We start from the raw sequence: 23,447 nt of genomic DNA on the forward strand, positions 1-23,447 counted from the left end.
CTTAAATTATTCCCAATCAATTCAAACAGCAGATGCGTGTCAGCTTGACCAGTCACAAGGTCAGTAGATTTGCAAAATCTTACCCCAAACCTCCAACAACAAAGTTGTTGCATTTGAATGTCAGCCATGTTATAGGAGCGCTTTTAAAGTTCTGCACCAATAATGACTACAGATCATGTCCTCCACCAACTCGTCTCCTTGCAGCAAGACTGTTTGACAAGACGGGAAACAGGAGCCAGAGGCACAAAAATGGGAAACCTCTATCAAAATAGGATTATCAAGGCAGTTAACAGGCTCGTAACTGCCTTAACTACCCGTCCCACCAATTGAAGTCGGGTCAGTTTGGGAGCAGCTAAACAGATACTCACGAAAATCGCGTGGGGGCGGGTTGGGTGTCTGAAGCCATTTTTTCCGATTTTAGCAGCTGACACGCCTTCAAACCCGCCTCCTCAGGGCTGTTAAAATCGAGCCCAAAGTATTTGTTTAATTTCTCTGCCATTTCCTTATTCCCCATTCTAACTTCTTCTTTTGCTAATCTTTTCCTTTTTACATACCTATAGAAGCTTTTACAGTCTGTTTTTATGTCTCTCGCTAGTTTACGCTCATATTCTACTTTCCCTTACTTTATCAATTTCTTGGTCCTCCTTTGCTGAATTCTAAAATCCTCCCAATCCTCAGGCTTACTACTCTTTTTGACAACATTACAAGACTCTTCCTTTGATCTAATACTATCTTTAGCTTCTCTTGTTAGCCACAGTTGGACCACTTTTCCTGTGGGGTTTTTGTGACTTAAAGGAATGTATATTTGTTGTAAATTATAGTACAACCCAAGTCCACAGCTCACTAACTACAAACATCTCAAAAGTAGAAATAAACAATCTGCAGTGGCACCGAATGCGACAGAATGGCTGCAAAGGAGAAATACGTTCAACTGAATGTAACAAAGACCTTCTGAAGACAAATTATTTTTAATTTGGGGAATGGGTTCATTCAGAGGCAGTGCAGTGTAGTGAATCTCTAGGTTGAAAGAGAAAATAAGGAGCCCAGAAAATAACTCAGATGACATTTAATATATATGTAAATCACAGAAAAGAATCAGTTTTCAAATCTCTTTAAAAGTCTTTAAAAATTATTTAAAGTTTTTAAAAACATTAAAATACACTTACATTTAACATAAAACAGATAATTTCAAAAAAGAGAAAAGTTTCTGTGGGCACGTCTTCCCTTATGCTGCGCTCCTGGCCTTCCTGTTGTCACACGCTGTGCAGAACTCTGCAGCGTTGAAGAGGAAGTTTCCGTTCCGGGTCACGCTCAAGGTAAGTACGTATTCTTTTCATAGGTCAGCAGCGTACTCCAGAGTTACGCCGCCAACTGCAATTTTTGGCCCATAAAGACTGCTTAAAAGCGCCTCTGAAACAGTGCAAAATACACATCCATAAGTGGGAACAATTTGCTCAAGATTAGGTTGCATGGTGAAAAATCATCCATGAAGGCACCTCCTACTACAAGACATTGGTGATGCTGAATGTAAACACTAAGCTGAGGAGTCACATTATTCTAAACTCCAGCGGGTATAAGCCCAATCGACCCAATCTCTCCTCATACGTCATTCCTGCCATCCCAGGTATCAGTCTGGTGAATCTCCGCTGCACTCCCTCCATGGCAAGAACATCCTTCCTCAGGTAAGGTGACCAAAACTGCACACAATACTCAAGGTGTGGTCTCACCAAGGCCCTGTACAACTGCAGCAAGACATCCTTGCTCCTGTACTCTAATCCTCTCGTTATGAAGGCCAACATACCATTTGCCTTCTTAACCCCCTGCTGCACCTCCATGCTTACCTTCAGCGACTGGTGCACAAGGACGCCCAGGTCTCGTTGCACTTCCCCTTTTCACAATCTATTGCCATTCAGATAATAATCTGCCTTCCTGTTTTTGCCACCAAAGTGGATAACCTCGCATTTATCCACATTATACTGCATCTGCCCAATCACCCAACCTGTCCAAATCATACTGGAGTTTCTTGGCATCCTCCTCACAGCACACACGCCCACCTACGCTGCACTTCCTCCAAGGCCAATATATCCTTCCTAAGGTGTGGTGCCTAGAACTGCTCACAGTACTCCAGGTGTGGTCTAACCAGAGCTTTGTATAGCTGCAGCATAGCTTCTACCCCCTTGTATTCTAGTCCTCTAGATATAAAGGCTAGCATCCCATTAGCGTTTCAGATATTTTCTGAACCTGTTCATGACACTTTATGTACCTGGACCCCCAAGTCTCTTTGAACCTCCACTGTTTTTAGCTTTTCACCATTTAGAAAGTACCATACTCTATCCTTTTTAGGTCCAAAGTGGATGACCTCACATTTGCCTACATTGGAATCCATTTGCCACAGTTTTGCCCATTCACTTATTCTATCAATATCCCTTTGTAATTTTATGCTTTCATCTACACTGCCTACAATGCCGTCTATCTTTGCGTCATAGGCAAATTTGGATATGTGGCTTTCTATGCCATCATAGTTAATAAATACTGTGAATAGTTGAGTCCCCAACACAGATCCTTGCGGGACACCACTAGTCACATCCTGCCAATTAGAGTACCTGCCCATTATACCTACTCTCTGTCTCCTGTCGCTCAGCCAATTTCCTAACCAGGTCAATAATTTGCCTTCAACCTTAGTTAACAGTCTCTTATGAGGGACTTTATCAAATGCCTTCTGAAAGTCCATATAAATAACATCCATAGACATTTCCCTGTCCACTACTTTAGTTACCTCTTCAAAAAATTTAATCAGGTTTGTCAGGCATGACCTACCTTTCACAAATCCATGCTGGCTCTCTGACCAGCTGAAAATTTTCAGTGTTGAGTCACCCTATCCTTAACTATAGACTCTAGTAATTTCCCGACAACAGATGTTAGGCTAACTGGTCTATAATTCCCCGGTTTCCCTCTCTCACCTTTCTAGGAAACTGTCTCAGCAGTGCGTTCAGCATTTTCTCGATCTGTTACTATCCTATCCATAACTTCTCCTCTTTTAGTGTAATCTTCACATCATTGGCTTCCTTTGTGAAGACAGATTCAAAGTACTCATTTAATACTTCAGCCATGTCCTCTGCCTTGACATGAAGATTTCCCTTTGTGTCCTTAATAGGTGCAACCTTGTCCCCAGGTAACCTTTTCCCCTTAAAAGTTAAAAAATGTTTTAGGGTTCAATTTAATGTTGCCTGCTAATCTTTTCTCAACCTCGCTTTGCCTATTGTTCCGTTACTACTTTACCCCGCAATCGCCTTTTCCAATCTACCTGCGCTAGGTCCCTTCTTAAATCATTGAAATTAGCCCTTCCCAGGTTGCGCATTTATACCTTCGATATTTTCTGGTCTCTTTCCATAATTACTTTAAACCAAATTATGTTGTGGTCACTGTTAACTAGATGATCTCCTACTGTAACACACTCCACTTGCCCTACTTCATTTCCCAGAACCACATCCAACATTGCTTCCTTCTTTGTTGGCCTGGAGACATATTGATCGAGAAAGTTCTCCTGTACACATATCAGAAGTTCCTCTCCTTCCCTACCCTTAGCACTAAGTTTTTACCAGTCTATATTAGGGTAATTAAAGTCTCCAAATATTATTACTCTATTTTTGTTACACGCCTTTGAAATTTGCCAACAAACCTGCTCATCTATTGCCTTTGGAGCTCTATACAAAGCTCCAGGCAAGGTAACAGCGCCCCCTCTGATCCTTAACTCAAGCCAAATAGATTAAGTCCTAGAAATTCAGTTGGTTGCGCCAGCAGTTAGCGCCTTAAGAGAAGTGAATTTCGGGCGCTATGCGTGTAGCGCCCGGGCGCAGCGCAGTTTGCGCCTCGCCCCAAATTAAGTTGACCCTTAGCGCCGGCGCAAAGTTTAGCGCCCGCCCGGCTGCGCGCGCAGAAGATGACGTCACATCCTCGTGCAACGCCCTTTGCGCGCCCCGATTCCAAACTTCAGTCGGACCGCCCCATTGTGCGGCTGGCGGCCAGAGCGTTTGTAAAATGGAACGCAACACAGCCGACGCGGGCCCCGGGGAGCGCAAATTAAAGGGCACGTACCCTGCAGTATAAAGGGCAGCCATTTTGCAGCAAACACTCTTGTGCAACGGATTTCTGGACACACAACAAGGAGGAGAGCTAACTGGTTTCGCGCAGCAATAGCTCAGGTATTTTTGGACTCAGGCCAAAGCGCTGCAAGTGCCCTGTTGGAAATTTGACTGTTTGCCAGCATTTGATGGGGGTTGCATGGGGAGCCAACGCGGAGTTTCAGCGCCATGTGCGTAGGGCTCGCAGACGCGGGGTCAGAGGGGCAGCCCTGGCTAGAGGCAGAGGGGGCAACAGGCGTCGGCAACATAGGCCTTACCCAGTCAGGGTATACCGCCAGCAGCGCTCCTACCTCACCATGAGTGGCGCGCGATGTGTAAGAAGGCTGAGATTCCGAAAGGAGGTGGTTGCAGAGATCTGCCACCTGCTTCGCAGAGATCTGCGTCCAAAGCTCAGGTGCTGGACGTCTCTGTCGGTGGAAGTGAAGGTGACGGTGGCATTGAACTTCTATGCCACCGGCTCCTTCCAATCCGCTGCTGGGGACATAGCTAACATATCCCAGTTTGGCGCGCATCGCTGCATCCGCCAGGTGACCGATGCCCTTTTCAGAAGGAGACGCCAATTCATCTCCTTCCCCATGGCCCTGGAGAGCCAGCATCAGCATGCAGTGGGATTTGCAAGACTCGCGGCCTTCCCCTTGGTGCAGGGCGCCATTGACTGTACGCATGTGGCTTTGCGGGCACCTCTGGAGCATGGCGAGCAGTATCGCAACCGGAAGGGCTACCATTCTCTCAATGTGCAGCTGGTGTGTGACCACAAGCAGCGCATCCTGGCTGTCAATGCCCGCTTTCCAGGCAGCTGCCACGATGCCTTTATCCTGCGGCAGAGTACTGTGCATGACACGTTCGAGGCACAGCCTCCCCCAAGAGGATGGCTACTCGGGGACAAAGGCTATCCTTTGTGTACCTGGCTCATGACCCCGCTCCGCGCGCCCAGGACCGCTGCTGAAGAGGCATACAACGAGATCCATCAAACGAGCAGAAACATCATCGAGCAAACTATTGGGGTCCTCAAGCAGCGGTTCCGCTGCCTTGATCGTTCCGGCGGATCTCTGCAGCATTCGCCGCACCGGGTCTCCCAATTTGTCGTAGTTTGCTGCATGCTACACAACGTGGCTCTCCGCAGGATTCAGGCACTGCCACCTGACGTTGGACCACCACCTCAGGAGGAGGAGCAGGGGTACGTTCCCAGGAGGGAGCAACAAGGTCCAAGGGCCGTCTGTCGCCAGCTTATTGAAAGTAGCTTCTAAGCCCCCTGTCAGGGAATGCCTTGTGGCCATGAAGGAAGATGAATGCAGCCGCTCCGCAAGCCCTCTGCCGGCGAAGGCAACAAAGACTAACAAGAACAACCATGGACACTGTCTGAATGAAGATAAATTTTTATTTGACAAAAATGAAACCCCTTCCCACATGAATCCCAAAAACAATCAACGGCCCCCACAAAAAGTGCAACAAACGACTCACTCCCACAACCTGGGGAGGAGTAACTCCACATTTGAACAAACCAGGCCTCAACCTCGGCCTTAACGCAAAAAACATACCGATAAACAAAACAACCATGGCCAAAATAAAGATGTCCACCGCCATATAAAATGAAAGCTGGCCACACCCTCTACTTAGTGGCCCGCGAGGGCGAGACCTTGTCCAGCCTTTTGGCGCCCCTGCCCGGCCTGCTGCTCCTCCGCAAGCTCTGCCCAGTGGCTGCTGCGAGGCTGGGGGAAGGCGCCTGAGGGTCAGATGTCCTTCCGCCAGATGGCCTTGGTGGGCGGCCTACACGGGCTTTGGACCTCGAGGGGCCGGCTGTTGATTGGCGCACATGTGCCTGCCCACCATCAGCTCCAGCCGCTTGCCGTTGACGCTCCACTGGGGGAGTGGCGGCGACGGATGGCGCAATGTGGGCAAGCTGGCGTATTGGAGGCACTGGCTGGTGATGTCGCACGCTGGCACTCGCCCGGGCCCGCACTGCAGGATCCGCACCAATCAGCCGAAGGGCGGATCGCTGTGCTGCTGCAGCGCGGCGGGTGTCCTGGCGATGCCTGGCTGAGGCAGCGCGTGTGGCAGCAGTGAGTGCCCCTGTTGCCCTGGTCTGCGCCCGCATCACATCCGCCACTGACTTGACGGCATCAGCCAGCGACTCCATCGCCGGAGGCATCCGTTCCACTACCTCCATCATCATCTGGCCACTCTCGGCATTTGATACCCCAAACTCCCGCACACTGGTCGCCAGCGACTCGGTGGCCTCAGGCATCCGTCCCACCACCTGCATGAGCTCTGTGTGGCGGCGGTCCAAATCCTCGGCCATTTTGTCCAGCTGGCGCGCCTCCTCCGAGGTGAAGGTGGCCGGACTCTCCCGCTGGGGAGCAGGGGTCCGAGCTAGGCGACCCTTGCCACGTTGCTGGCGCCGAATGTCCGCAGCAACTGCACTCCCCTCCGATCCTTCCCCCCTCTGGGGGGGAAGGCCGCGGCCCACCCGCAGCCCTCCTGGGTGGCTGGACGCCACTGGTCCCAGCAGCTGCACTCCCCTCCGAAAGTTGCTCCAGGCTCTCGTCCAGGGAAGACGTGCCCTCTGCTGCGGGACCTGAGTCCTCCCCTGATGGTCCGGGTTGCTCTTCCTCCTCCTCCTGCTCGGAGGGGCTGTCACTGGCAGCTTCAGGGAGCTCTTCGTCACCAGCTGAAAGCAGGAAGGCACAAGAGTAGCTTCAGAGTGAGGAGAGGGCGTCAGCGAGGGAGTCATGACTGGTGGCATTCAGCGCATTGGTGGCACAGTGGCAAAGGAGGTAGCTCGGATGCGCAAGTGCGATGAGAGAGGGCCAAAAGGCGAGGTCCTTACCATTGCCGGGCAGCGGAGGGTCGGCTTCTCCGCACGCTCTGGGCACAATCACCCAGCCTCCCATGAGGCCACTCACGCGCTCCTCCAGGGGAGTGAGCTTCTGGAACTTGGCGCGGCCTCCCCCGGTGATGTCGCGGCGCTTGCGATTATTTGCAACTTTAGCCTGCAAGAGAAAGGACGGGTTCTAAGTACGGTGTGTAGCCGTGACGTAGTGTGCACTGCCTCCCATGGTGGAATAGCTTGGCCAGTGTGTAAAGTGCAGAATGTGCAATTGATGCTCATGACTGTCCCAAAGCTGCTGGCTGAGGGCTGCCCATTAGGCCTTTCAGGTCCCTTTGCCCATCATGTCAGGTGTACATGCAAGAATGAGGAGGAGAGTGGAAAGGGTACTCACCCTGACAATCCTGGTCAGGTCATTGTATTTCTTCCGACATTGCACCTTGTCCCTGGGGGCATCGCCGTAGGACGACACCCTGGTGGCGATCTCCCTCCAGGTTTTGGTGTAGACGCGGTGGGTGGGATTCCTGCCAGTGTCTGGGAACAAGATCCTGCGCCTCTTCTCCAATGCTGTCAGCATGATATCCAGATCACGCTCTGAGAAGCGCAGGGCACGCTCACGGGCCTTCTCATGCGTTGCCATGGCTCCTTGGGCTCAGCAGCAGTGTTGAGGCCTAGTTTGAAAGCTGCAGTGTGCAGGGCGTGGCAGCAGACCAAATCGTCCCTTCCCCCTGTAAGAGCTGGCCGGCGCCACGGGGTCTGCTGTCAATCAAAAAGTGACCGCACCCGCGCTGCGCCCCGCCTCGGCGCTATCCCTCTGCACCGCCGGCTTAGCGCCTAAAGATAGTCGTGTAATGCCTCTTTTAGCGCTCCAGCAACCTCTTAGGGCGATGCGACTGAATTTCGGCGAAGGGGGCGCAACTTTGGGGCGGGCGCTAAAGTCGGGCGGGCGCTAACGTTAGCGCCCCAAAACTGGCAAAACTGAATTTCTAGGCCCAAGTGTTTCCTTTCTATTTAGAACTGTAACATCGGCCTAGAAATTCGTTAGCCCCCCCAAAAACGGGCGCAGGGAATCGCAATGCGCGATCAACCCATGCCTGTTCAGAGAAATGGAGGCAGCATGCAAACTTCGTGCTGTCTGCTCATTTCCATGATTGCAGCGTTCAGCTCAGCGCTAAACACGCTGCTGAGACAGTTTCCTAGAATAATATGTCCATTAAACAAGTATTTTGTATCTGTCTTCACAGTAGAAGACACAAAAAGTATACCAAAAATAGTGGGGAACCAAGAGGCTAATAAGAGTGAGGAATTTAAAGTAATTAATATCAGTAGAGAAAAAGTACTTGAGAAACTAATGGGACTAAAAGCCGACAAATCCCCTGGACCTGATGGCCTACATCCTGGGGTTCTAAAAGAGGTGGCCGCAGAGATAGTGGATGCATTGGTTGTGATCTTCCAAAATTCCCCAGATTCTGGAATGGTCCCAGCGGATTGGAAGGTAGCAAATGTAACCCCGCTATTCGAGAAAGGAGGGAGAGAGAAAACAGGGAACTACAGCCAGTTAGCCTGACATCAGTTGTCGAGAAAATGCTGGAATCCATTGTTAAGGAAGCGGTAACAGGGCACTTAGAAAATCATAATATGATTAGGCAGAGTCAACATGGCTTTATGAAAGGGAAATCATGTTTGACAAATTTATTAAAGTTTTTTGAGGATGTAGCTAGCAGGGTAGATAAAGGGGAACCAGAGGTTGTAGTATATTTTAAAAGGCATTCGATAAGGTGCCACGTAAAGGGTTGTTATGCAAGATAAGGGCTCATGGGATTGGAGGTAATGTCTTAGCATGGATAGAGGATTGGTTAACAGACAGAAAACAGAGAGTAGGGATAAACGGGTCATTTTCAGATTGGCAGGATGTAACTAGTAGGCTGCCGCAAACATCAGTGTTTGGGCCTCAGCTATTTACAATCTGTAATGTATGTACCTTTAAGGGGAGAACTACTTTTTACAGCTCCTGTATACTGTAGTACCGGCAGTGACCACACCTGTATATAAACCCTGAGTAGGGATCTGTACAGTTAGTTTTAGAGTAACCCTCATCCAGTAAACACCTGTTGATTGTCCCCCTGCAGTCTCTTGTCTAATTATTGAAGGACACAACATCAAGATGCACGGATCTAACATTGGCGACGAGAAGATTCAAACCTACCTGCAACTCTGCATCACCTCCCAGGGATTCGCTCCTGGAGAACAGTGAAAGAAGAAGGCAGAGTCCAGAAGCACGGGCGTCGACCACGGGAAACCCCCCAGTCATCCAGCGGAGATTTGAGCATCACAGGGGAGGCTGTCGAGAGCCGAGCTTGGTTCTCCAGTCACGGTGGTCCAGCGAAACGGCTGGCAACAGGTACGGCGCAGACCCGTCCCGGACAGCGGCTGCGAGAGCTGACCGACGGCACAGAAAAAGGCCGAGCAGCGTCGACGGGAGAAGAGGGTAGAGCGCACAGGGCGCAGCCAGTGTTCAGGACCGAGCGGCGTCGAGAGAGAGAGAGGGGCGCGCAGGAAAACACGCAGAGCGCAGCCGGTGTTCAAGGGCCGAGCAGCGTCAGCGGGGAAGGAAAGTGCGGGAGATGCCATTTTGAGCCGCAGCGGAGAAGGGAAAGCGCGGGAGACGCCATTTTGAGCTGCAGCGGAGAAGGGAAAGCGCGGGAGACGCCATTTTGAGCCGCAGCGGGGAAGAAGGGAGAGCGCGGGTGACGCCATTTTGAGCCAGTCTAACCACACCCAGGGATGCCGAAGAGTGGCAGTGTCACAGCGTTCGACAATGAAGTCGAAGATTGGACGACATATGTCGAACGCATAGAAGTGTACTGCAAGGCGAATGAAGTGCCAGATGACAGAAAAGCACTGGTATTGTTGAATTCAATGGGTGCAAAAACATATGGATTCCTGCAAAACCTAGTAACCCCAGAGAAGCCAGTGGAAAAGGATTTTGAAAACAGTGTCAATCCTACAGGACCACTTAAACCCCACACCGCTGCTGATAGCGGAAAGATTTAAGTTTCACAAACGGAACCAGCATAAAGATGAAAGTAATGCTGAGTATTTAACGGAACTGCGCAAGCTATCGAAACACTGCCAGTTTGGAACGGGACTAGCAGATACCTTAAGGGACAAGTTTGTGTGTGGGCTTCAAAGTGAAGGAACCCAGAAACGGCTTCTATCAGAAAAGGATCTTACGCTGGACAAGGCTTTCAGCATGTCAGTATCACACGAAACAGCAGCATGGGGCGCGGCAGAGATACAACGGAGACTGCAAGAATATGGCACAAATGAAATGTCATACGGAACAGTGAAGTGCTTTCACTGCGGCAGAACAACACACGACCATAAGGATTGCTGGTTCAAGGACAAAGTGTGCAGACAGTGTGGAAAAGTAGGACACATAGCAAGAGTCTGCAGGTCGGGAAAGAAAACCAGCAGCAAGAAATCTCCACAGGAGAAGTACAAGAAGGTACATAAGGTGACGGAGAGTAGTTCAGATGAACAGAAAAGTGATACAGACTCCGGAAGCAAGGAGCTGGGTTGTCTGAAACTACATAACGTGATCAAAACAGAGGATCACCAAACTATCTGGGTCACTCTCAAGATAGCCGGAGTCCAAGTGAAAATGGAATTGGACACAGGATCAGCCCTAACAGTCATAAACCAAAGGGACTACAAGCGGCTATTCTCACATATACCCTTGAGAGATACAGAGATTGTCTTGAAGACGTACACGGGGCAAAAAGTCTACCCCAAAGGAAAAATAAGGGTGAACATTATATATAACGGCAAGGAAACACCAAAAATGGACCTATATGTATTGCCAGATGGAGGACCACCACTACTAGGACGTGAATGGATCCGGAAGATACAGCTAGATTGGCATTCCATACAAGCACTTACTGTAGATGCCAAAAAGGATGACGACATCACACCTGGACGACTGTCAAAAATGCTAACTGATGCACAAGAAGTGTTCCAGGAGGGACTCGGAACACTAAAAGGCATAACAGCGACGATCAAAATAGAGGAAAATGCAAGCCCAAAGTTTTTTAAGGCCAGACCCAGCCGTCGAAGCAGAGCTGGAAGGTTTGGAATGTTCAGGAGTACTGTCCAAAGTGGACTGGAGCGAGTGGGCTACACCCATCGTTCCTGTAATGAAGAGGTCGTTGAGTAATACGCCTGGGGAACCAAAGAAGGTTCGCATCTGTGGGGACTTGAAGGTGACAGTGAACCCAGTCCTTCACACGGTACAATATCCGCTTCCGTGGATTGAAGATATTTTCGCCTCGCTATCTGGAGGGAAACGCTTCACTAAGATTGATCTGGCCCAGGTGTACCTACAAATGGAGGTAGAAGAAGCCTCGAAACAGTACCTCACGATCAACACTCAAAGGTCTCTACCAATACAACCGGCTGGTGTTCGGGGTAGCATCAGCTCTGGCTATTTGGCAAAGGGCAATGGATCAAGTCCTGCAAGGGATTCCAGGGACCCAGTGTTATTTGGATGACATCCTGGTCACGGGCGAAAATGACAGTGATCACCTCGCCAACCTGGAGCAGGTGCTCACTAGATTGAAGGAATATGGGCTCCGAGCTAATCGCCACAAATGCGAGTTTTTCCAGAAGCAGATCTCGTATTGTGGCCACGTTATTGATGAAGAGGGGTTACATAAGTCCCCTGAAAAGATTGAGGCAGTAGTCAAGGCTCCAGCACTGGAAACTGTGTCACAACTGAGGTCGTTCCTCGGGCTGGTGAACTACTACCATAAGTTCTTGCCGAATTGGTCTACAGTTCTACACCCACTGAACACCCTACTGCAAACGGGGGTATCATGGAAGTGGAGTGACGAATGTAAACGAGCTTTCCAGAAGAGCAAAGAATTGATCACATCAAGAGAGGTGTTGGCTCATTTCAACCCAGCACTACCAATTCGGTTGGCGTGTGATGCATCACCCTATGGCATTGGAGCGGTGCTGTCGCACAAATTCCCGGACGGCTCGGAGAAGCCAGTAGCCTTTGCGTCTCGGTCACTAACCCCAGCCGAGCGTAACTACGCCCAGATTGACAGGGAGGCCCTCAGCCTAGTGTGGGGAGTGAAAAAGTTCAATCACTATCTGCACGGGCAGAAGTTCACCTTGCTGACTGACCACCAACCACTTGTCTCCATCTTTAATCCAAAGAAGGGCGTTCCGGTGATGACTGCGCAACGGCTACAAAGATGGTCACTTTTTCTAGGGGCGAACCAATATGAAATCAAGTATAAGGGCACGAAACAGCATGGAAACGCTGATGGGCTATCACGCCTGCCATTGCCTACTGCGGAGGAAGCACCAGCAGTGGACCCTGTCGAAATATTTCATTCGACTATAATTGAACGCTTGCCAGTAACTAACGCTGGTATAGAGAAGGAGACCCGAAATGACCCGACACTGTCTCGGGTATATGATTTGACGGTGAAGGGATGGCCAACACATGGCGACTCACTGTTGCCAGCATTCTCATCCAGAAGAGAACAGCTGTCAGTATGCCAGGGGACCTTGATGTGTGGATCCCTAGTGGTAATTCCACCCAAGTTAACGGAGAGAGTGCTCAATGAGCTTCACGAAGGCCATTTGGGAGGGGTGAAAATGAAAAGCCTTGCTAGGGCTTATGTGTGGTGGCCGGGGATCGATCAGCAAATCGAGGACCTGACAAAGAGCTGCTCAGGATGCCAGAAGGTCCAAAATGCACCACCACATGCCCCTCTACACCCATGGGAGTGGCCCTCATCTCCATGGCAACGGGTGCATATTGATTTTGCTGGTCCATTCATGGAATCAATGTTTTTAATAGCCGTGGATGCGCACTCGAAATGGCCTGAGGTGATCAAAATGTCCTCCACCACCACGGAGAAAACTATTGCAGTCCTACGGACCATATTTGCCAGGAACGGCTTGCCAGAGCAGATTTGCTCTGATAACGGACCACAGTTTGTGTCCGAAGAGTTTCGAAGATTTATGAAAAGGAATGGGGTAAGGCATTACACATCCGCCCCGTATCATCCAGCCACAAATGGATTGGCTGAGAGGTTCGTACAAACCTTTAAAAAAGCAGTAAGGGCCATGTGCGATGACGACATTCCACTGCAGCATATGGTGGACAATTTCCTGTTAGCCTACAGAAATGCGACACATGCAGTCACCAACCAGACCCCGGCCATGATGTTCTTTAACCGAAGGTTGAGATCTCGTCTGGATTTGCTCAGACCAAATGTACGAAGAGATGTTGAGAATAAGCAATTCCAGCACATCAATGAGAAGCCGACAAGGAGTTTCAATGTAGGGCAACCAGTCTTGGCCCGCGACTACCGAACAGAGAAATGGCAGCCAGGAACGATATGCACACGGCAGGGCCCACTAATGCACACAGTGGACGTTGGGGAGAACATTGTGAGACGCCATGTTGACCAGATCCTATTGTCACAGGAACAAGTCGACCCCATGTCTCGCCCATACGTACCTGGTGATGAACCCGACGTACAGGTAGCATCTACCCCAGAAACAGTAGCATCGGAAGCTGATGAACCAACCGACGACAGGGGGCCAGAATCGCCTCCGCACCAAGAGCAAGACACTCAGGAAAGGCGCTATCCAGAAAGGATCAGGAAGCCTCCCCAAGACTGAATTTATAAATAGACTATTTTCAGTTAATGTTGCATGTTAAAAGTGTTAATTGCAATTAGGCCACCAACTAGTGGGAAAGATAGAGGAGCAAATTTGCAGGGAAATTACAGAGAGGTGCAAGAACTATACAGTTGTAGGAATAGGTGTATTCCTAACCAAATCACTGAGGTCAACTCAGGAGAAACAATCCAATAGGTTTTTAATGAAGGATTTGACGAAGTACAGAAAACAACAAAGATCAATGCAGGAGAGTCTTGGAACAGGTCTCACCCGAACGGGGACGCCACGAGGACTGACTAGGCAGTCCGGAGGTTTGTGCGATGACGTAATCGCATTGCTCACGTTTCCCGCGCTCGGGGCGTCACGTGACTTCATCGAGTTTGCCCGCGCTTGGGGTGGTCACGTGACTCGCGTGATGATGTCACCGCGTTTACCCGGCACTGGAGCTGGCCGTTGCGGCCGAAGTCGCGGGAGCAGGAGGCCGAGCTAGGCCGGCGCTTGCCGCGGGAGCGGGAGACCGAGCTGGCCCGGCTCGCGTTCTTAAAGGGGCAACGGCCCGAACATGCAAACAGTATATACACAACGGTGAAGAGAATTATGTACAACAGGTAAAAGACATTCGGTAGTGGCACTACATACGCCCCCCCCCAGAATTCGCTTCAACGGACAAAGTCAAATGGTGAAGTGGTCCGACTAGCTTGTCCGAAGGAATCCTGTAGTGCCGAGGCGGAGGCTGTTGGGCAACTGGCAGTCAGGCGGGCGGTCGCACATGGTCTGCCATAACGACGATGGTGTCCAGTGGTCTCGGCGGTCGTGCTGTCTCGACTTGGCGGGCGAGGTCTAAAGATGCTGGTCGTGAGTGGATCCTTACATGCGTCGTGGCGAATAAAACGTATCCGTCATGCGAAGGACTGTGGAGACGTGCGACCTCTGCAGCCCGTGGTTCAAAGCGGACGCCGGGGCGAAACAGCTGGCCACGTCATAGTGACTGGCAGGTTTGGCAGACGCGGAACATGGCGCTGTCGGTGTTGTTAGGAAGTCCCCTGTCGAACTAAATCTGCAGGAACGCCGTAACGGGCGATCCAGGAGGAAATGAACGTGGGTCTAGTCGGTCGGGTAACTCGCCGAGCAGGCGAGCGAACTCATCGGCAGTCAGGAACGCACGGAGCGGTGTGTGCCGTAATGTTACTACGGTAACAAAGAAGCGAGTTAACAGTTGCTGCGTTGATCAGTGATCAGGGATGGACAGCAATCGTCCCGCGTGGCCGGTCGCGGCATGCCCATAGACCCGTACCTCGTTGTTCGGAGTGTCGGTTGTTGTATCAAACATGGGGAAAACTGCCGGGAGGGCGGCAACGCCTCGCCTTCACGCCGAACTGCGCACGGTAGTTCAGTAGATGTCTGCTTTTGTTGAGGGGGAAACTGCTGGGAGGGCGGCAACGCTTCTCGTTATTGTTGATTGAGAGGGAAAACTGCCGGGAGGGCGGCAACGCTTCGCTTTCGCGCCGAAAAGCGTAGTAGAAAACACAACCAGCAGGCTGACGGGCTGGTGCGTCGTCGGCGGGGAATGAGTCTGTGTTTCACGAGGGATGGGTCCTCGTGGTTCGCGAGGCGTGCGTCCTCGTGGTTCGTAAAGAGCGAGTCCTCGTGGTTCGTGAGGAGCGAGTCCTCGTGGCATCTCCGCGGGGGCGCGCTCTGATCTTGTGGGCCCGAAAACCTGCGGAGCCCGCGCTTGGACGGATGTATACTTGCTGTTACATTGGGAGAGGTCGTGGAGGTGGACAATCCGTATGGCGGTAGAGCTGACGAATACAGAGACCTCGTTGGTCTGCGCCACATCGATGTTCGTAGCGAACGGGGCTTCTACCTGAAGAAAGCATGAGGGCGGTTGCAGCACCCCGAATTGCGGTAGCGACAGCGAAACGGCTGATGCTTCCATGGTGTGCTTCTTTTGTGAAAATCGTTCACAAAAATCGGGGTCCGGCTGCATTTCGTTCATGAAAAACGGGATCACCTCCAGGCTGTGCTTCCTTTGCAAATACGTTCGCAAAGACGGGATCGCCAATGTAGGAATTGGTGTTCGTCGGGCTCTTCTTCTGTGAAACCGTTCACAGAGACGGGGTTCAGGCTGGGCGCGTCGCCCGGTGAAAAACGTTCACGGAGACGGGGTCACCAATGTAGGTTTTGATTAATTCCTGTCCTCACGTCGTTGGGTCACCAATGTAGGAATAGGTGTATTCCTAACTAAATCACTGAGGTCGACTCAGGAGAAACAATCCAATAGATTTTTAATGAAGGATTTGACGAAGTACAGAAAACAACAAAGATCAATGCAGGAGAGCCTTGGAACAGGTCTTACCCGAAGGGGGACGCCACGAGGACTGACTAGGCAGTCCGGAGGTTTGTGCGATGACGTCATCGCGTTGCTCACGTTTCCCGCGCTCGGGGCATCACGTGACTTGCGACGTGACGTTATCGCGTTTGCCCGCGCTTGGGGCGGTCACGTGATTCGTGTGATGACGTCACCGCGTTTACCCGGCACTGGAGCTGGCCGTTGCGGCCGAAGTCGCGGGAGCGGGAGGCCGAGCTAGGCCGGCGCTTGCCGCAGGAGCAGGAGACCGAGCTGGCCTGGCTCGCGTTCTTAAAGGGGCAACAGCCCGAACATGCAAACAGTATATACACAACGTTGAAGAGAATTATGTACAACAGGTAAAAGACATTCGGTAGTGCCACTACAGAGTAGTGATAATGGGGGACTTCAATTATCCCAATATAGACTGGGATAGTAATAGCGTAAACAGCAGAGAGTGGAAGAATTTCTGAAGTGTGATCAGTAGAACTTTCTTCATCAGTACGTTTCCAGCCCAACAAGGAAGGAGGCATTGCTGGATCTGGTTCTGGGGAATGAGATGGGTCAAGTGGAGCTAGTGTCAGTAGGGGAACAGTGATCATCGTGTCATAAGGTTTAGATTAGCTATGGAAAAGGACAGGGAGCAACCTAGAGTAAAAATACTTAACTGGAGGAAGGGCAAATTTCAGTGGGTTGAGAACAGATCTGGCCCAGGTAAATTGGAATCAAAGATTAGCAGGCAAAATTGTAATCGAATAATGAGATGCCTTTAAAGAGATGGTTTGGGTACAGTCGAGTTACATTCCCATGAGGGGGAAGGTATGGCAACTAAAGCCAGAGCTCCCTGGATGACAAGAGAGAGAGTGCAAAATGAAGCAGAAAAAGAACGTGCATGACAGATGTCAGGTTGAGAATACAAGTGAGAATCAGGCTGAACATAGAAAGTTCAGAGGGGAGGTGAAAAAGAAAATAAGAGGGGCAAAGAGAAAGCATGAGAATAGATTGGCAGCTAGCATAAAAGGGTAATCCAAAAGTCTTCGATCGGTATATAAATAGTAAATGGGTAGCAAGAGGAGGGGTGGGGCCGATTAGGGACCAAAAAGGAGACCTACGTATGGAGGCAGAGGTCATGGCTGAGGTACTAAATGAGTACTTTGCATCTGTCTTCACCAAGGAACAAGATACTGACAAAGTCAATGAACGAGGAGGTAGTGGAGATGCTGGATGAGAGAAAAATTGATAAAGAGGAGGTACTAGAAAGGCTGTCTGTACTTAAAGTTGATAAGTCACCAGGACCGGATGGGATGCATCATAGGATGCTGAGGGAAGTTAAGGAGGAATTCGCGGCAGTACTGGCCATATTCTTCCTTAGATACGGGGGTGGTGCCAGAGGACTGGAGAACTGCAAATGTTACACCCTTGTTCAAAAAAGGGTGTAAGGATAAACCCAGCAACTACAGGCCAGTCAGTTTAACCTCGGTAGTGGGGAAGCTTTTTGAAACGATAATCAGGGACAAAGTTAACAGTCACTTGGACAAGTGTGGATTGATTAAGGAAAGCCAGCACGGATTTGTTAAAGGCAAATCGTGTTTAACTAACTTGATCGAGTTTTTTTAATGAGGTAACAGAGAGGGTTGATGATGGCAATGCGGTTGACGTGGTGTATATGGACTTCCAAAAGGCATTTGATAAAGTGCCACATAATAGGCTTGCCAGCAAAGTTGAAGCCCATGGAATAAAAGGGACAGTGGCAGCATGGCTATGCAATTGGCTAAGTGGCAGGAAACAGAGTAGTGGTGAACGGTTGTTTTACGGACTGGAGTAAGGTATACGGTGGCGTTCCCCAGGAGTCAGTACCAGGACCACTGCTTTTCTCGATATATATTAATGACTTGGATGTGGGTGTACAGTGCACAATTTCAAAATTTGCAGATGACACAAAACTTGGAAGTATAATGAACATTGAGGAGGATAGTGATCGACTTCAAGAAGACATGGACAGGCTGGTGAAATGGGTGGACACGTGGCAAATTAAATTTAATGTGGAAAAGTGCAAAGTGATACATTTTGGTAGGAAAAACAAGGAGAGGCAATATAAACTAAAGGGTACAATTCTAATGAAGGTGCATTAACAGAGAGACCTGGGGGCATATGTGCACAAATCGTTGAAGGTGGCAGGGCAGGTTGAGAGAGGTTAACAAAGCTTATGGGATCCTGGGCTTCATAAATAGAGGCATAGAGTACAAAAGCAAGGAAGTTATGATGAACCTTTATAAAACACTGGTTCAGCCTCAACTGGAGTATTGTGTCCAATTCTGGGCACCGCACTTTAGGAAGGATGTGAAGGCCTTAGAGAGGGTGCAGAAAAGATTTACAAGAATGGTTCCAGGGATGAGGGACTTCAGTTACGTAGATAGACTAGAGAATCTGGGGTTGTTTTCCTTAGAGCAGAGAAGCTTGAGAGGAGATTTGATAGAGGTGTTCAAAATCATGAGGGGTCTGGACACAGTAGATAGAGAGAAACTGTGCCCATTGGCAGAAAGGTCGAGAACCAGAGGACACGATTTAAGGTGATTGGCAAAAAACTTTTTTTTTTTTTTTTTGCAGGGAGTAGTTAGGATCTGGAATGCACTCCCTGAAAGGGTGGTGGAGGCACACTCAATTGTGGCTTTCAAAAGGGAATTGGATAAGGACCTGAAGGAAAAAAAATTGCAGGGCTACGGGGAAAGGGTGGGGGAATGGGACTAGCTGAAATGCTCTTGCAGCGAGCCGGCATGGGCTCGATGGGCTGAATGGCCTTCTTCTGTGCTGTAACCATTCTATGATTCTAAAAAGTAAAAAAGTTCCAGATTCTTGGTCTCTCCATGCCGCTTATTATCTGCAACTAACAGTGTGGAACTGGGGAGACCTACTCCCAGGATTCCATCAATTTCACTATAACCTGTTGCTCGGATGTGCACAAGGGTGACCGAAAGCCATTTTCCCTTGCTTACTATGAAAACACCTGCTCATCATTCTGTATTTCCACCTAGCGGAACTGCTATCTGGAGGTGCAGAGTTCCCAAGCAGTGGTCACACCATCTCATGATGGTGCATCTGCCAAAAATATTGCACGTTTTCAGTTAACTGAAAACAAACCTTTTGCAAAATTTGTAAACTACTTATTTGATTCTTCTTTGTGTCTTCAAAGGGAAAGGTAATTCTAGGACATAAATACTGCAGATGAATCATGTATGGTTCATGTTTCTTTCAAAAAGAGAGAGAGATCTCATTGAAACTTATAAAATTCTAACAGGGGTCACAGTCTAAGGATAAGGGCAGCACGGTGGCATAGTGGTTAGCACTGTTGCCTCACAGCTCCGGTTTTTTCCTCCCACAGTCCAAAGATGTGCGGGTTAGGTTGATTGGCTATGATAAATTGACCCTTAGTGTTAGGGGGATTAAATACGTGGGGTTACGGGGATAGGGTGGGATATGTGTTGGTGTAGGGGTTACGGGGATCGGGTGGGATATGTGTCGGTGCAGGCTCGATGGGCCGAAATGGCCTCTATCTGCACTGTGAGGTTTCTGTGATTTCTGTGATAAGGGGTAAACCACTTAGGACAGAGATGAGGAGGAATTTCTTCACCCAGAGAGTGGTGAATCTGTGGAATTCTCTACCACAGAAGGCAGTAGAGGCGAATTCATTAAATATATTCAAGAAGGAGTTAGATATATTTCTTAAGGCTAAAGGGAGAGAGAGATTGATAGAGAACAAGAGACACAGAAAGCAACAGAGAGAAGGGCAAGCTGGCAGTTTCTTTCCTAGTTATAATCTGATTTTTTTTTAAAAACAGGTTGAAATTTGAAAGAAAATAAAGCCTCTGAGGGAAACAGATAGGAATGGAGGGAAAGATGGAAACTGGTTGAAGATACAAGGTCTCTGGCATCACTACATGCCCTTGGAAGAGCAAGTAGACAGAGGGGTTGTGGATAGAGAGTTAAGTTTGAAGTGAATGACAGCTGCATAAAGGGGAAGCCCAGGATACAAGGGTTGAATGGTTTATTCAAAGGAGAAGTGCTTGGTCTAGTAATCAGAATAAGAGGAATGGATAGGGAGAAGGTAAAGGAGTAGGGGACACCACGAGATGGGAGAAGTATGAGTAGTTGATAGAGGGGATGGGAAGGAAGTTGCTACAGGCAATATTGCCTCCATAACATCAATCCCAAAGGGAGCCTTCAGCCATTGGTGGCTCCTTTCCCTACCACACTCCGTTATGCGTTCCACCATTTCCCACCTGAAAGGATCATAGAATCATAGAATGGTTACAGCACAGAAGGAGGCCATTTGGCCCATCAAGCCCACACCAGAAGGAGAAAGAGAAGAAATAAAAAAAGAGTTAAGGCGAGAGAAGCAAATGAGAAAAAATGAGACAGAAGCAGAAGGGGAGAGATAGAGAAACAGCTATACAGAGGCAGCAGAGACATGCGAGAGTGTGACCATTATCTCCAACTTATATGCAATGCCATGGAATATCAACTCTGACCACGCTCAATCAGCTCCGATGGACGGGTCACATTGTCCGCATGCCCGATACGAGACTCCCAAACCAAAGCACTCTACTCGGAGCTCCGGCATGGCAAGAGAGGTGGGCAGTGGAAACACTTCAAGGACACCCTCAAAGCCTCCTTGAAAAAGTGTAACATCCCCACCGACACCTGGGAATCCCTGGCCCAAGACTGTACAAAGTGGAGGAGAAGCATCCGGGAAGGCGCTGAACACCTCGAGTCTCTTCACCGGGAGCAAGTGGAAGCCAAGCGCAGGCAGCGCAAGTCAACCCAAGCACCCCACCCACCCGCCCCTTCAACCACCATCTGCCCCACCTGTAGGTCCCGCATTGGACTCATCAGTCACCTGCGAACTCATTTTTAATGTGGAAGCAAGTCATCCTCGGTTCCGAGGGACTGCCTAAGAAGAGAATATATTAAGTGTTGCATCTGGCATGTGCTTTTTGGAAGTAAAACACTTACTTCTTCAAATATTTAACTCCTCATATTTTTTTCCATCATTCCTGCCTGTAATGCTTTTTAAGTCGTGTTAACACTTAATATTTTTAGATCTATTTCTTATATTTACTTCCGATTGGCCCATTCTTCCCATGTGACTCAATCCACCTCTGGGTCCTCCCAGCTGCGAAGTTGCATTTCCGAGATGTGGATGTTACTGTTCCCCACAGCTCCATCTTCCTGAAGCCTATGCTTCCAAACTCTTGCCTGACCCTAACAGCTGCTGCCTTTCCCTGCTCCCCACAAGCCCAGAGTACTAGTAGCCTTTTCCCTTCCCTTTCCCCTGTGCCTCTGCCTCCTGTCAGACACACTGCTCCGAGCACCTATGGCCTTTACCACTCTCTCCCAGCTCGATCCTGCCATTTTTCCCATCCTCCACCCCAAACTTTGGTAGTATTTGCCTCCTTCCAGAATAGCCAGCTACAACCTGGCAAGCTTTAAGCTTTTTTAAAAAAAGTGTTTACTGCTCTTTTACCTGAAATTATGAGACTCCTCACCTATAAGAGTTAATTTTTGGTGCCAGAGAGGTTGACTAGCAATCATGAACACTCATCCCGTCGTTAAAAGGGTACTTAAGCTTGTAATTACTAGCCCTAAATAGCTGCAGCGGGTTGAGTACGTACCTAGCGCGCAAATACAGCAACTTCACAAGATTCAATGTATCTCAATAGTGAACAAATGTAAGAAGTCACACAACACCAGGTTATAGTCCAACAGCTTTATTTGAAATCACAAGCTTTCGGAGGGAGGAGCAGCGCTCCGAAAGCTTGTGATTTCAAATAAAGCTGTTGGACTATAACCTGGTGTTGTGTAACTTCTTACATTTGTCCACCCCAGTCCAACTCCGGCATCTCCACTCTCAATAGTGAGGCAGACAGCAAAATGCCATTTTTGCTGTGCCGCATGATTCGCAACTCGGACAGCAACTTTTGGATATTCACGTTTAACCATGCATCTGCCCCTCGCCTGAAGTTGCTGTACCATTTATGCATAAATAACAGTGAGTGCCATTAGCCTCACCGTTATCTTGACAGCAAAATCTGGCCCATTATACACAGATGAAGTTTCTGTGTAATAGTTGTGTTCTCTTTCCCATTGAGGTTATTTTGCCATTGCAGGCAATGATAGACAGAAATTGCCACATAATTCAATTCAATTTTATTTGCCATATGTACTAGTACAATGGAATGCTTACTCCCCGTAGGGACAAGTCAGCTATTTTTACAGCGCCGTGTTCAGAAAGTCAATTCTTTGGCATCCAGTGGCAGTGGGAGTACGATGTCCCTCAGCCGCTCCATCCTCCTCATCACTGCGGCCTCCTCCTCACTGTTGCCGGCTCGGCTCCACGTGTGGTGGCCTGCTTCTCCCGCTCACCCTCTGGCCACCATTCCCGGCTCCCCCGCTCCCAGTCGGACTGCGAGTCATCGTGGCTGCTGCTGCTCGATGTGCTGCGCCGCTTCCGCCCGACTCGCCGAACACATCCTCCGGTCGCTGCGGCCTCCACCTCACCGTCGCCGGCTCCACGGTCTGACGGCCCGGGCCTGGGCCGGCTTCTCCCGCTTACGGTCCGGCCTCTGGCCACCATGCTCGGCTCCCCTCCTCCCAGTCGGAATGCTTCCCCGCTGAGGAGCAGCCAGCCGACGTGCTCTAGCGGGTCGACGTGGCTGCTGCTGTGTCCCGATGCGCTGCGCTGCCTCCGCCCGACTCGCCGAACACCTCGCTCCGGTTGCGGGAGCGAGCGGGCCGCCCGAAGCAGGGAGAGCGCGTTAGCGCCGGACTGTCTCGGTCGCCATCTTGACTCCTAATCGGAACTGGAATAATATTCAATGTTATTTTATTATACTTTACAAGAGACAAGCATGTCCTGTGTCTCATAAATGAGAATTCTGATGATGGAAAGTGAAGACATTACAAGTTTCTTGCAGCTTTCTCTAGTAATTTCAGTTGTAAAAAATATTTAAAATTTTCTTTCTTTTGTGTTTTATGAACCAGGAGAAAGAATTAATGCTAATTTCCTGAAATTAATTTCTTTGCTGCACATATTTGATAATTTTTGTTGCATTCTATCTCAATGCAAGGCCATTATTGAATATTTTCCCTTTAAATACTTAGTTATGCCAGCTCCAAAACCATCCAAGTTACCATGGGTCAAATTTATTTTAAGTCAGTTCGGCTGAGTTTTCTCTTGTATCTTTCACACACATAACTGAAGACAGTGTGTGTAAATATAAAAACAAATCAAAAAAGGGAAAAATATGTAGTGTGACAGACACAGGAAGAATACAGAGTTATACTTGGCATTCACTTGCCAAATGGGACTTTTTAATGCTTCAAAAAGATTGCCTTAAAAATGAATTGAATTAGAATTAATACAGAA

The 23,447-nt window shown here is 49.3% G+C and overlaps 1 long non-coding RNA gene across 2 annotated transcripts in view; it reads right to left on the minus strand.

Annotated features, from left to right (window-relative positions):
- Window positions 1-1,051: 1,051 nt before the first annotated feature.
- Window positions 1,052-23,447, minus strand: part of LOC147117308 (uncharacterized) — a 64,346-nt gene continuing 41,950 nt past the window's right edge. The window contains exon 3 of one of the 2 annotated variants that reach the window (XR_015078418.1): window positions 1,052-1,410. This is a non-coding gene — a long non-coding RNA (uncharacterized LOC147117308). Of the gene's footprint in view, window positions 1,411-22,213; window positions 22,882-23,447 lie in introns of those variants that run through there. The other variant, XR_015078417.1, reaches the window with a different exon arrangement.

The sequence above is a fragment of the Somniosus microcephalus genome, chromosome 5 (assembly GCF_052327205.1).
Source record: "Somniosus microcephalus isolate GS21.2 chromosome 5, FLI_Smic_1.0, whole genome shotgun sequence".
Classification (NCBI taxonomy): domain Eukaryota; kingdom Metazoa; phylum Chordata; class Chondrichthyes; order Squaliformes; family Somniosidae; genus Somniosus; species Somniosus microcephalus.